This window comes from Gorilla gorilla, chromosome 20 (genome assembly GCF_029281585.2).
Source record: "Gorilla gorilla gorilla isolate KB3781 chromosome 20, NHGRI_mGorGor1-v2.1_pri, whole genome shotgun sequence".
Classification (NCBI taxonomy): Eukaryota; Metazoa; Chordata; class Mammalia; order Primates; family Hominidae; genus Gorilla; species Gorilla gorilla.
In genome coordinates, this window is record NC_073244.2 from 11,861,563 (window position 1) to 11,876,275 (window position 14,713).

The 14,713-nt window shown below is 48.9% G+C and overlaps 1 protein-coding gene, 1 long non-coding RNA gene and 1 pseudogene across 9 annotated transcripts in view; 2 read left to right on the plus strand and 1 right to left on the minus strand.

Moving 5' to 3' along the window:
- The window catches only part of RFX2 (regulatory factor X2), a 118,936-nt gene that overhangs the window by 73,786 nt on the left and 30,437 nt on the right, over nucleotides 1-14,713 (minus strand). The window lies entirely within an intron of this gene.
- LOC129528865 (uncharacterized) lies at nucleotides 172-11,734 on the plus strand. The gene is made up of 2 exons (XR_010132200.1): nucleotides 172-1,844; nucleotides 11,634-11,734. It is a non-coding gene; the product is annotated as an uncharacterized lncRNA (long non-coding RNA).
- On the plus strand, nucleotides 7,444-8,156 carry LOC101126176 (large ribosomal subunit protein eL32-like; annotated as a pseudogene).

The following is a 14,713-nucleotide window of genomic DNA, read 5'->3' on the forward strand; positions in this document are numbered from 1 at the left end:
AATGGCCAGAAGTTTGTTTCAATGGGGCCTCTGCGTTTGTGCAGCATGGGAGTCAACATTACAATATTGGTTCTTTCAAGTAGATCCCGAGTGGATCCGTGTCTACCTGTTGTGGCAAATCAAACTCAAATTTAATCAGAGAAAAATATATGCAGATGTTCAATTAAAACCTGGAGTCCGCAGTCTTGGCACTGTTTGCCCGGCCCTCATTGTTTGCTAAGTAACAACGGTTGCCAGGGGCAACGCAGTCCACTCCCGTTTCCAAGAGCCTGTTGCTGGGCAACCGGGAGAATACTTCCCAAACCAAACAATGTCATCCCGGAGCAACCCCCTCTATCTCACATTAACCAGATCTAAAAAAAACCCTCTCAAATATGTAATCTATTATTTTCAGAAGCCCTAAGAGAAAGGCAAATAATCTCTTCTCTATAGTAACTGAGGGGAAAACAGTTTACCATATTTGTTCTGAAATAACAAAACCCAAGGAGGAACAACTCTCTCTGAGGTAAGAGGGCATCACAGGAGGGATTTCAATCCTTCCTAGTACTGGGAGGAGAAAGTGCCCTTTTCTCCAAGAGGAAAGAATCTATTTATCATCAAACAAACAATGTGGGAGAGTTCATAGCTGCACAAGTGTTTTCTGGGCGACGTAAAATGAATCATGGATTAAGCTATTTGGAAAAAAGTGTGAAAACAGAGGAGTTGATACCAAATTAAAAAGACTTTTGGAAATATCATGTACGTATGGAACAAGTGCAAAGGGAACCACTGACTCAGCGTCAGAAATGCCTTGTGGGGCTTTGCCGGGAGGGACTTACAGTATATCTCTGACATCACTGCTCCGGCTCTTCCCTCCCTACCCGGGGAGAGGAAGACTTTTCTAAGAGGAAGCCAGGCCACATCAGATGCCCCCAGATGGCAGGACACACAAGGGACACATATCTCCGGAAAGAGGAGGCACATGGTTGGGCAATCTCGACCCATGAAGGGGGAAAAGAAAAGGGCTAAACTGAAGCTAGTGCAGCTTTTGTTCTGCCTGGAGCAGTTCAGGCTGAGCATGGCTTCTCTGAGGCTTTGGGACCGGGAGAGGGTGAAGTGGCACCACCACCTTTCAAGGGGAACACAGAGCTCTAAGCAGTGCTCTTGTTTTTGGTGGGCCCAGCCAAGGATCTTAAAACATTTTGATAGAATGAGCAGCATGTAGCTGCAGCCTCGATGGGTCAACATTTTGGATGATAAAAGCACACAATGCTGATAGATTTGTGCATGACCAAGCATACCTTTCAAGGAGCTCTCAGCGGAGGTTTGCCCTTTGAGACAGACACAGTCAGTGCACAGAAACTGTTTTTTTAAGATATCATCCAGGAGTCATTTCTAGAATAGGAATGGAATAGACATGTCTCCCTGAGAAGAAAGGAAGACAGATTCTATACTGTTAGAATTTGAATCTGTGTTGCAGGGAGATGAGGAATTTGAAGTCAGACTCTTGGGCTGTTAATGTATGGCTAAGTGGTGATGTGGTGACAACCTTGAATGCTAGTCCTGGAGGTCAAACCACCAGCAGCTGGTGCCATGGGAGGCTTTGCTTAGGGGACACGGCCGGGTTCTGCCTGGATGCTGCATCCCAAGGGAGGCATTGAGGTGCGGCTGTGAGGACTCCAAACCCCATGTCCAGAAGGATGAGTAACAGAGATCCTGTGTCATTCATTGATTTCAATAAAATATTTATTGGATCCATAGCATGGGCCTGGCATTGACCAGTCATCAAAACACAATTCGCTGCCCTCATGGAGTTTCTATTCTAGACCATGCAGGAGGATAGGGGCATATGGACAGTAAACAAGGTAAGTGAGAAAAATATGTCGTACGTCAGATGACACCCTATATCATATGGTGACAAGTACCAAGGGGGAAAAGGAAGCAGACAGAAGGAGTGTTGGGATAGGAAGGGGTTGCAATTTTTAAAGGGTTGTCAAATGCTTCCCTGGGTGGGCTCATTAAAGAGATGAGGAAGGTGTGGGACGGAGCTGTCCAGATATCCTGGGGAAGAGCGTTCCTAATGGAGGGAAAAGCCAGTACAAAGGCCCCGAGGTGGGACAATGCCTGGCTTGAAACTGGAGCTGAGTGAACCAGAAGGCAAGGAGAAAGGCCCACACAGGCCATTGTAGGGGCTCTGGCTTTTGCTTGGGGTAAATGGAAGCCATCACAAGGTTTGAGCCCAGGAATGGCCTGGTTTGACTTGCATTTTAACCAGGCCCCTCTGGCTGCTGGGTTGAGAATAGGGGAAGAAGGAAAAGGGTGGGAGCAGAGAGAGCAATCTGGAGGCTAACGTGATAATCTGGGCAAGGGAGGGGGGACTGGCTGTGAGCCATGGAGGGGCAAAGCCGTCAAACATAGGAGGTAGAGTCAGCCAGATTTGCTGACGGGTCAAGGGTACCTCCAAGGTTTTTGGCAACTAAAAGGATGAAGTCAGGAAAATTACCCAAGAAAAAGGCCTGGAGAGCACTTGGGAGTTGAGTTCTGAAGGTGTAAAGTGTGAGAGGCTCCTAGACACCCAGGTTGAGATGCTGAGAAAGCAGGCAGATTACATAAGTCTCAGGCTGAGGGGTGAGCTGGAGCCATCAGTGTATAGAGAATGCAGGCTGGAGCCATCAGTGTATAGAATATATGAACTAGAGCCATCAATGTATAGATAACATAGCTGGAACCATCAGTGTGTAGGGGACATGACCTAGAGCCACCAGTGTCTAGAGGATGTGGGCTGAAGCCGTCAGTGTATAGAGAACATGGGATGGAGCCATCAGTGTATAGATGACATGGCTGGAGCCATCAGTGTGTAGAGAACATGAGCTAGAGCCACCAGTGTATACAGGATGTAGGCTGGAGTCATCAGTGTATAAATGACCTAGTTAAAACCATAAGACTATCTGGGCTCACCAAGGAAGAGCAGAGAGAAGAGGCCTAGGGCTGAGTTCTGGGGCTGTCTACCATTTAGAGATCCCAAAGAAGCAGGAGCCTGAAAAGAGGCCAAAGAAGTATAAGCAAGTGGTGTCCTGAGAACCAAGTGACTCTGGGGCTGAGTGGTGATCACTGGAATCAGCAAAGTGGAGGTCACCAGTGATTGTGACAGAGGAGCTCCAGGGGAAAAGTGTGTGCAAAAGCCACAGAGGTTGGAGCAGGTTCAAGAGAGCCCCAAGTGGAGCAGAACTGGAGACAGGAGGACCAGATGGCTCTTTTGAGGAATTTTTGCTAGAAAGATAGGAAGAGGAATGGGGAGGCAGCCGGAAGAGGAAACTGAGAGCGGGTTTCTGAAAATGAAAGAAATAATAGCAGGTAGGACCTACCAGGAGGGAACTGGGATAGGAGAAAGAAGGGAGACTTGCAAGTGGATGTTCTTTCATGGATGGGATGGAATGGGATGTGGATGGGATGGAATGGGATGTGGATGGGATGGAATGGGATGTGGATGGGATAGAATCGGATGTGAATGGGGTGGAATGGGATGTGAATGGGGTGGGATGGGATGTGGATGGGGTGGGATGGGATGTGGAGGGGGTGGGATGGGATGGGATGTGGATGGGATGTGGATGGGATGGGATGTGGATGGGATGGGATGGGATGGGATGGGATGTGGATGGGATGTGGATGGGATGGGATGGGATGGGATGGGATGGGATGGGATGGGATGTGGATGGGATGGGATGGGATGGGATGGGATGTGGATGGGATGGGATGGGATGGGATGGGATGTGGATGGGATGGGATGGGATGGGATGGGATGTGGATGGGATGGGATGGGATGGGATGGGATGGGATGGGATGTGGATGGGATGTGGATGGGATGGGATGGGATGTGGATGGGATGGGATGGGATGGGATGGGACGTGGATGGGATGGGATGTGGATGGGATGGGATGGAATGGGATGTGGATGGGATGGAATGGGATGTGGATGGGATGGAATGGGATGTGGATGGGATAGAATCGGATGTGAATGGGGTGGGATGGGATGTGGATGGGGTGGGATGGGATGGGATGTGGATGGGATGGAATGGGATGTGGATGGGATGTGATGTGATGGGATGGGATGGGATGGGATGTGGATGGGATGGGATGGGATGTGGATGGGATGGGATGGGATGGGATGTGGATGGGGTGGGATGGGATGTGGATGGGGTGGGATGGGATGTGGATGGGATGGGATGGGATGTGGATGGGATGGGATGGGATGGGATGGGATGTGGATGGGATGGGATGGGATGTGGATGGGATGGGATGGGATGGGATGTGGATGGGATGGGATGGGATGGGATGGGATGTGGATGGGATGGGATGGGATGGGATGGGATGGGATGGGATGGGATGTGGATGGGATGGGATGGGATGTGGATGGGATGGGATGGGATGGGATGGGATGGGATGGGATGGGATGTGGATGGGATGGGATGGGATGGGATGTGGATGGGATGGGATGGGATGTGGATGGGATGGGATGGGATGTGGATGGGATGGGATGGGATGGGATGGGATGGGATGGGATGTGGATGGGATGGGATGGGATGTGGATGGGATGGGATGTGGATGGGATGGGATGTGGATGGGATGGGATGGGATGTGGATGGGATGGGATGGGATGTGGATGGGATGGGATGGGATGTGGATGGGATGGGATGGGATGGGATGGGATGGGATGGGATGTGGATGGGGTGGGATGAAATGTGGATGGGATGGAAAGGGATGTGGATGGAGTGGGATGGGATGGGATGGGATGGGATGTGGATGGGATGGGATGGGATGGGATGTGGATGGGATGGGATGGGATGTGGATGGGATGGGATGGGATGTGGATGGGATGGGATGGGATGTGGATGGGATGGAATGGGATGTCCTGCAGAACACAGGTGGGCTTGGCCAGGGCTAGGTGCATGGATATGCATCCACCAGTACAGGAGAGAAGAAAGAGTGTCCACCCTGGAAGGTGGACACCAAGTCATAGTCCTTCTGGGGGGGTCCTGGTCCCTAATCCCATTCTTCATCCATGGAATCCCTGTGTTTACTCCTCGCCAGCCTCAATAGCTGGCTGCTGGGGGCCTCCACTCTCAGCAGGGTGGACGGGCTTGAAGCCACAGGATAGGGCCTGGGTATCAAGTATGATGACCTAGGTCCACAGACCTCACATCAGAGCCTGTAGCAGACCCTGGGTTCATAGGCACATATGGGCTCCATGTGACCAATACCTGCCCCCACCCCATGGTCCCACCTCAATGCCTGACAGAAGCCCCACTCCTCAGGTTTATGCACATGATTTGCCTTTTTCACTGCTTTCTTTTTCTTTTCTAGACACAGGGTCTTGCTCTGTCACCCAGGCTGGAGTACAGTGGTTGGATCATAGCTCACTGCAGCCTCAAACTCCTGGGCCCTCAGCCCAGTGATTGTCCTGCCTTAGCCTCCCATGTAGCTAGGACTACAGGTGCACACCACCACGCCTGGCTACTTAAAACAAACAAACAAAAAAATTGTAGTAGCAAGGTCCTACTATGTTGTCCAGGCTGGTCCTGAACTCTTGGCCTCAAGCAGTCTTCCCACCTCAGCCTCCCAAAGTGTTGGGACTGCAGGCGTGAGTCCCCGTGCCTGGCCCTCACTGCTTTCCTTATGGTTACTCCATACCTCTTTTCAAATTTGCCAAATGGCTAATCTTTCCACACTCGAGTATTATTAGAAATGAGTTTTAATATACCTATTTTTCTTGCTATGTCAACATACAAACATGCATCCTTAAATAAGAAAGTGTTAGAGTCACATATTAAAAATGCATTTCTTGCTAAGTCATGCTCGAATTATGCAAGATTGCAAGGAAATTTAACGCAAGACAAATGAGCGAGGCCAGGAATCTTGCTGTGAGAGTTTGGGAAGCAGAGCTCCCTGGCTCCAGACAAGGAATGGACTCAGCCTGACGGGAGGAGGTCTCGCCTGTCTTTGGGAGGAAAAGATCCTGTCGGTACTTTTAAGTGATCGTCTATCTTTGAGGCACAGACATATCTCAATTGGCCCGGGACAGAAAATCAAGCCAAGTCAGAGATCCCCTCAGCAAGACCCAGGGATCTCTGAAGAAATGAAAATGAAGCAAAGAAAGACAAAATTAGAAATATTTATTCCATCCGTCATCTCTTTGCTTGTCTCAAATGCCACCATCCAACCCAATGAGAATGACAAAAGGACATTCTATTTCTCTCCCCATGAAAGTTTCAACCCCAAAGCAAAACCTCAGTGTGCACTGAGAAGATGCAGCAAAAGGGTCTTTTTGTTAAACTCATTATTAGAATTAAACCCAAAGAGGGAAATGTTGGAGGTATTTTAGGTTTTTAAACTAATTAGTCCCAATTAATTCTAAGAAGATACACTAAAATCAATTCTGTTTTAGAAAGGCAATTTAATTCAAAAGCTTGAGGGGAAATGTTATTTTTAAAATGTAAAAAGGCACCTTAAAACCTGTAAAATATTTTAAATGGCTTTCCTATTCCATCAAGTTTTGAGAGGGGTTTTCATTTTTCTCAGGAAACATTTCCTCCCGGTGTGGGGTTGGGGATGACTTCAGACAGGGCCTGAAAGCAGTGAGCAACTCACGCTGTCCAGCAGGGGCGAGAACAAACCCTCAGCTTTGTCTGGTTCTGTTTTTGGTGTCTCCATTCCCAGCTCCGTATTAAGTCAGTTCCCAAATCCGAGCAAAAGATAATTTTGGTTAAAAAAATGGAATAAAATGTTCTAACTCCGCCTGAGAGATGGAAAGAGAAACAGAGATGAGTCTGATGAAACAGAACTCAAATCACCCCCTTCCTGACCCACTGCTTCTCTTCTGATTCAACTGTAGATTTGGACAAATTGCCACCTTTCAGACCTTTCCATGTTCCAATATTCTTTCCATTTGTCCTGGCTTCTAGAAGCCTTGGCGGCCCAAGTATCCACCTGGGTGCTGGGTGACCCTGCCCGTTGCTGCTCTTGGAAAGCATGTTTCACTTCTGCATACATTTTAAAAGATAAATATTTGGGCCGGGAGCAGTGGCTCATGTCTGTAATCCCAGCGCTCTGAGAGGCTGAGGTGGGAGAATTGCCTGAGGCCAGGAGTTTGAGACCAGCCTGGGTAACAAAGCGAGACCTCGTCTCTAGAGAAAAAAAATTAAAAATTATTCAGGTAATGTGGGTGTGCCTGCGGTCCCAGCTACTCAGGAGGCTGAGGCAGGAGGACTGCTTGAGGCCAGGAGGTGGAGGATGCAGTGAGCAATGATTATACCACTGCACTCCAGCCTGGGCGACAGAGGGAGATCCTGTCTCTCAAAAAAGAAACATGAAGTCTTCCTTCCAAGGACATAACAAAGAAAAAAGAGAAAAAAAGGCCCCTCTCTCTTCAGTGCTGCCTATGGAGGTGGCAGCTGTCTCCTCCTCAGCATCATGGCCGCCCTCAGACCCCTCGTGAAGCCCAAGATCGTCAAAAAGAGAACCAAGGAGTTCATCTGGCACCAGTCAGACCAACATGTCAAAATTAAGTGTAACTGGAGGAAACCCAGAGGTACTGACAATAGGGTTTGCAGAAGGTTCAAGGACCAGATATTTTTTTTTCTTTTTTGAGACGGAGTCTCACTCTGTTGTGCAGGCTGCAGTGCAGTGGTGCGATCTCAGCTCATTGCAACCTCTGCCTTCCGGGTTGAAGCAATTCTCCTGTCTCAGCCTCCAGAGTAGCTGGGATTACAGGCGCCCACCACCATGCCTGGCTAGTTTTTGTATTTTTATTAGAGACGGGGTTTCACCATGTTGGCCAGGCTGGTCTCAAACTCCTGACCTCAGGTGATCCACCCTCCTCAGCCTCCCAAAGTGCTGGGATTACAGACATGAGCCACCGCGCCTGCAAGGGCCAGATCTTGATGCCCAACACTGGTCATGGGAGCAACAAAAAACAAAGCACATGCTGCCCAGTGGCTTCCAGAAGTTCCTGGTCCCCAACGTCAAGGAGCTGGAAGTGCTGACGTGCAACAAATCTCCCTGTGCTGAGATCGCTCACAGTGTTTCCTCCAAGAAACGCAAAACCATCGTGGAAAGGGCCGCCCAGCTGCCGTCAGAGTCACCAATTCCAATGCCAGGCTGCGCAGTGAAGAAAATGAGTAGACGGCTCATGTGCATGTTTTGTGTTTAAATAAAACCATAAAAACTGCAAAAAAATATATAAAAACAAAAAAATAAATATTTGAAATATTTCCATCCAAATGGAATTTCAAAACAATTAAAGATGGAAAGAAGGAAGGCTGAATGGATGAAAGCCCTCTGAAGCTTACTGTAGAGTGGAACGATGAAGACACAGTTGCATTTCTGTGTAAGTCAAATTCTCTTTTTTACCACACAAATTTCATGGTTAAGATAAGGTTGAATGCGGACGGCTAATACCAGTAATTTGGGCTAAACGCTCCTCTTCCGGGAGTCTGAGCCATCTGAACTGGCTGTTTACCCAGCTCATACTGATCAGGAAGTATCTGAGAGGGTGAATGCACCAATAAAAAGCCGCCCAGACCCTCCTCTCCAGCAAGTGGAAAGTGTGTGTCTCGTCCTCACACAGGAATGACTGTAGAGGACCACAGGGCGACTTCTAGGCAGCCCCCAGAAGGCTGGCCCTGGGCAGCAGGAACTCGTTCTGCCCCAGCTGAGGTTCTGGGCCTCATCACTAATGACCCACAGCAGCCAAAGTCAGCCCTCGGGAAGATGGAAAATGAATGAAGGGCAGCTCTGCCCAAAGCAGCGGACCAGGTGGGCAAACAGAGAGCCGGGGTTTTGTAGCAGGGGTGGGGGTGCGGCACAGGAACAGATCTGGAGCTTGTGGCAGGAGTTCAGGTGGAACCTCAGGCGGGGGACAGATGCCACAGTGTGGAGGAAGCTCCTCCTCTCATCCCAAGCTAGCCCCTTCCTAACCTCAAGTCAACGAGAAGAGAAGGTGGGCTAGAACCTTTCCACCTTCCTCTTAGCACCTGGCCTGTGCCGGTGCATCTCCTCACCCCACACAGTTCCCTGGGTACAGGGGCTGGGGCTTGAAGGGTGCCCATAACACACTCCCTCAGAGCCTGGACACTCAGCCATCGTTCATTCATTCAACAAACACAGTCTGAGCATCTGCCATGTGCCGGCTCCAAGTGCTGAGGACACAGCAGGGAATGAAACAGATTGAGTCCCTGACCATGCGGGGCTGACCCCTCAGGGAGAGACAGATGACACCATGGACACAGAACAGCAGGAGGTGACAAATGCTCTGAAGAAAAATACACTCAAATGCACAAGTGGAGTGCGGCATGGGCCAGGGGCAACAAGGTGACCTGGGGCAGTGACAGGACAGAGGCAGAGTGAGGTGAGGAAAGTGTCGCCGCTGAGAAGGCTCTGCCAGGGACGGTGCTCGGCAAGGCTGAGGCACACGGGACATGTGGGGTCACACGGGTCATGTGAGGAGGCCACCAGAGGGATCTGGGGGAATGCTAGGGGTTGAATGGTGTGTCCCTTAAATTCCTATGCTGAAGTCCTCACCCCAAGGCAGTGGCTTTAGGAGGCGGGGCCTTTGGGAGGTGATTAGGTCATGAGGGTGGGATCATGCCCTCCCTTATGGAAGGGACCCCAGAGAGCTCTCTCTGGCTTCCCACCATGTGATGTGAGGACACAGCAAGAAGATGGCCGTCTGCATCCCAGAGGGAAGCCCTCACCAGAACCTGACCCTGCTGGCACCCTCTTCTCAGAATTCCCACCTCCAGGGCTGAGAGATGCGTGTCTGTTGTTTACAGCCACCCAGTCTATGGCCTTTTGCTGAAACAGCCCAAACAGATTAAGACAGGAGGAGAAGGAGGAAGAGGAGGAAGAAGAGGAGGAGAAGGTGGAGGAGGAGGAGGAGGAGGAGGAGGAGAAGATGGCCTTAGAGACACAAGGAGGCCACAGTGGAGTCTTTGGCTTTCGCTCTGAGTGTGCTGGGAAGCTACTGGAAGGTTTAGGGCACAGGGACACAGTCTGACAGATATTTTGGAAGTATCAACGGTCAATGGAAGTGAACGTCAGGGCTGAACAACCAGGTCAGAGGTGACAAAGACTTACGTGATAGGAGTGCTCTCATTTGGGAGACACCTGAAGACAGAGCCAGCCAGGTTTGCTGACGGGTTTGACATAGAGGGTGAAAGAAAGAGAGGAGTCAAGGCTGACTTAAGGCTTGGGGTTGGCCTGAGCACCTAGAGAATGGAGCTGCCCGGTGCTGAGCTGGGGAAGCCCGTGGTCTGGGGACAGACAAGTGTGGGGTCGAATCAGGCACCCAGTTTTGGGTGACAGAAGCCTCAGATGCCCATCAGATGACACCCACATGCAGCTGCCACCTAGGCAGCTAGGTACACAAGTCCAGGATTCGGGGAGTGAGCCAGGCTGCAGACACTAGGACACTGGAGGTTCTAAGATGTATTTCAACTCTTGTACCTCGGCGAGATCACCAGGAAAGCAGGTGTAGATAAAGCAGAAAAGAGGTCCCTTCTCAAGTTCAAAGGTCATGAACAGTTGGAGGATCTGGCATAGGGGACAGAGGAGAGGAAGAAAGCAGAGGGAACATCAAGCTCTGAAATACACAGCGTCACCCCTTTACTTGGCTTTCAGAGCTTGGTGTTCATAAAAAATTAGAAACGAGGTTGGGGGCGGTGGCTCATGCCTGTAATCCCAGCACATTTTGGGAGGCCAAGGTGGGCAGATCACTTGAGGTCATGAGTTCGAGAGCAGCCTGGCCAACATGGCGAAACCCCATCTCTACTAAAAAATAATACAAAAATTAGCCATGCGTGGTGGTGCATGCCTGTAATCCCAGCTACTTGGGAGGCTGAGGCAGGAGAATCGCCTGAACCCGGGAGGCTGAGGTTGCAGTGAGCCGAGATGGTGCCACTGTACTCCAGCCTGGGTGACAGAGCGAGACTCTGTCTCAAAATAAATAAATAAATAAATAAGAAACAAACGTTCATCAACTGGAATACCATTAACTACCTTACGGTGCATCCTAGCTCTAAAACAGGAGGCTAGGCGAGGGTGCCTGGGTCCAGATCCTGGGTCCTCCAGTTTCTAGCTGGGTGACCTCAGCCAGGGACTTAAATCTTTCTGCACTTCCATTTCTTTGTCCATAAACGGAGAAAATACTTCTATCTGTGTTGGGTGGTTGTGTTAAATGAGAGGAGTCCTACAAAGTGTGGAGTTTAATGGCCAGCCCAGCACACGGAAAATGCCCATAAATGTTCATTAGCGTCATCATTGTAATTCACACCATTATAACGTAACCCACATCATCTACTGATTTTTTGTAGATTTAAATATCTGAAACTAAAAGCAGTTATGCTGTTTGCTATTTGTGATTTCAAAAACTCTTCGCTATTTGTGATGTTGCTAAGCCCTTTAGGGAGTGCCTCCTGCTATGAGCTATATTCATTCCAGGGCATATTTGTGGGATTTGTCATTTTAACCAAGTACTTAATACTTGTTTCTCTCCCAGCATCTTGCCAAATGTGGCAGCTCTCCTTCTAGATGAACACTACTGCATTGCTGTTATAGAAATGATATTTTAACATCAACTCCCTTTTCCCTTTTCTTCCCTAGAAATCCAGTCCTTCCATGAGACCTCGGTGCACACAGAACTCCTCCTACCACGTGCAACCTTATTCTTGGCTGAGCAACTCATAAATCGCTTAACAAAAACGGTGATTGATGTGGACTGTGTTTAGTGCCATCCTTGCTGGTGAGAGGGAGTGAGCCAGCAAAAGCTTCCTTAAATCTCTTTAGTTCTCCAAAAGGAGAGGCTGTTTGCCTTCTCATCTATGCCACAAGTTTCTGGGGCTTGCATCATTAACCTGGTGGCTTTGCCAATTCCTTCGCCAGTGCTGGGTCAAAGACAGGCAAGGGCACCAGGGTTAGCCATGAGTGTGTGCCAGGGGCTGAATGCAAAACCCGGGAGCACTGGTGGCTGGGGCAGGTGGGCGGGGATCTGCCACTGCCTCCCCCAGCCCACCCAAGAGGGGAGTGTGCCTCTGCAGGAAATGGCCTCCAAGCATTTCTCAAGACTTACGAGATGTTCAAACCTACACAGTCAGAGACAAAGAGCTAGCTATAAGTGGGGTCTTTTTCCCCTCCTCAAAATTCATCCTGCAGAAGTAGACATGTGCTAAACGGTGCATGGCCACACAAATGCTTGGATACCAATGTTCACAGCAGCGTTGTCCTAATGGCCCCAAAGTAGCAACAGCCCAAATGTTTGTCAACTGATGGATGGATAAACGAAGGCGGGCGGGCGCGGTGGCTCACGCCTGTAATCCCAGCACTTTGGGAGGCTGAGGCGGGTGGATCACCTGAGGTCAGGAGTTTGAGACCAGCCTGACCAACATGGAGAAACCCTGTCTCTATTAAAATACAAAATTAGCCAGGCGTGGTGGCACATGCCTGTAATCCCAGCTACTTGGGAGGCTGAGGCAGGAGAATCGCTTGAACCCGGGAGGCGGAGGTTACAGTGAGCCAAGATTGCGCCATTGCACTCCAGCCTGGGCAACAAGAGCAAAATTCCATCTCAAAAAAAAAAAAAGGAACGAGGCACTGGCACATGCTGTAAACGGATGGACAGTGGACCCTGAAAACATTATGTTACGTGGAAGAAGCCAGTCACAAAAGGCCACATAGTGTGTGATTCTGTTTATATGAAAGGTTCAAAACAAGCAAATCCACAGAGGCAGAAAGTGGATTCACAGTTGCCCGGGGCTGGGAGGAGGAAGGGCAAGTGGCTGTTCATGGCAGGTTCAGGGTTTCTTCTTCTTTTCGGAGTGATGAAAATGTTCTGTGAAGATAGTATACTAAGACCCACTGAACCATACACTTCAAATGGGTGAGCTTTACGGTATGTAAAACAGATCTCAGCACAGCTGTAAAAAAAAAAAAAAAAAAAAAAAAGGTATATTGACGACCTGTCCCCAGTGGCATTAGTTGAAGTCATAAAAAATTAGAAACAAATGTTCATCAATAGGAAAATCATTAAGTACCTTATGGTGCATCCTAGCTCTAAAACTATGCTGCCATTAAAAAGAAGAGGTACCGTCTCCAAGAAAGAAAGCCAACATCTGCAGCGCCTGGCACACAGCAGGCTCTCAAATATTTGCAGAATAAATTTATGTTGAAAAAAACCCCAGCTATACATACTATAAAATAGGTAAAGGGACCTTAAAAAGATCTAGAAGGACACAAGTTATATGACTAACAGTGCTTACCTCATATGAGGTGGGATAGACAGAAAGACGAAAAGAGAAATTTTCATTTCTGAATCTCCTGCTGTAGATGGTGGTCCTTCCCAGGAGAATGTTACTTGTATTACTTGCATATCATTTTATTTTTATTTTTATTTTTTGAGATGGAATCTTGCTCTGTCTCCCAGGCTGGGGTGCAGTGCACAATCTCAGCTCACTGCAACCTCCACCTCCCGGGTTCAAACTATTCTAGTGCCTCAGCCTCCCAAGTAGCTGGGATTACAGGTGCACGCCACCATGCCCAGCTAATTTTTGTATTTTTAGTAGAGATGGGGTTTCACCATGTTGGCCAGGCTGGTCTCGAACTCCTGACCTCAAGAGAGCCACCTGCCTCGGCCTCCCAAAGTGCTGGAATTATAGGCGTGAGCCACGGCGCCCGGCCATTACTTGCATATCATTTTAAAAGTTGTAATTCATTGGTAAACATTCTAAGACATGCAGGTTCCTGTAAATTACCAAACAGAATGGCTGTTTGTGCAGGGAGTGTCACTACGATTTAGTGTACTTGGTCTAGAGTATGCTGTCGCTCCTACAGCCAGAGGTTTTCATGTTAATTCAGCATCCATCATGAAGAGAAAATATACCAGACAAACAAAGTGTGGCAGGATCACACAAGGACTGTGCTCCAGCAGTAAAAGGAACAAACGACTGACACACGCAATGACAGAATGAATCCCAGAGGCATTTATGCCAAGTGAATGTCGCCAGTCTCAAAAGCTGCACAATGTACGTTTCCATTTATACGACATTCTGGAAAAGGCAGAGCTATAGAAAGGGACAGCAGATGGTGGCCAGAGGCTAAGAATGGCGCCAGGGTCTGACTACAGAGAGAGGTTGGACTTGCTCTCCATCCTGTTTGAGATGGAGGTTATAAGAATCTATGCAAGCGGGCCGGGTGTTGTGGCTCACGCCTGTAATCCCAGCACTTTGGAAGGCTGAGGTGGGTGGATCACGAGGTCAGGAGATCGAGACCATCCTGGCCAACATGGTGAAACTCCGTCTCTACTAAAAATACAAAAATTAGCTGGGCATGGTGGCTCGTGCCTGTAGTTCCAGCTACTCGGGAGGCTGATGCAGGAAAATCGCTTGAACCAGGGAGCCGGAGGTTGCAGTGAGCTGAGATTGCACCATTGCACTCCAGCCTGGCAACAAAGCAAGACTCTGTCTCAAAAAAAAAAAAAAAAAAAAAAAAAGAATCTATGCAAGTGTGAAAAACCATAGAACAGCAAACCTAAAAAGGCAAACACAACTGTATGTAGATTTAAAATATAAATTAAAAAAAAAAAAAGAAAAACCAGGTGCATCTACTGAGTGCCCAGCCCCATTCTAGGCTCTGAGGATTCTGTTCTTTTAGGGATGGGTCTTGCTCTGTTGCCTAGGCTGGAGAGTGCA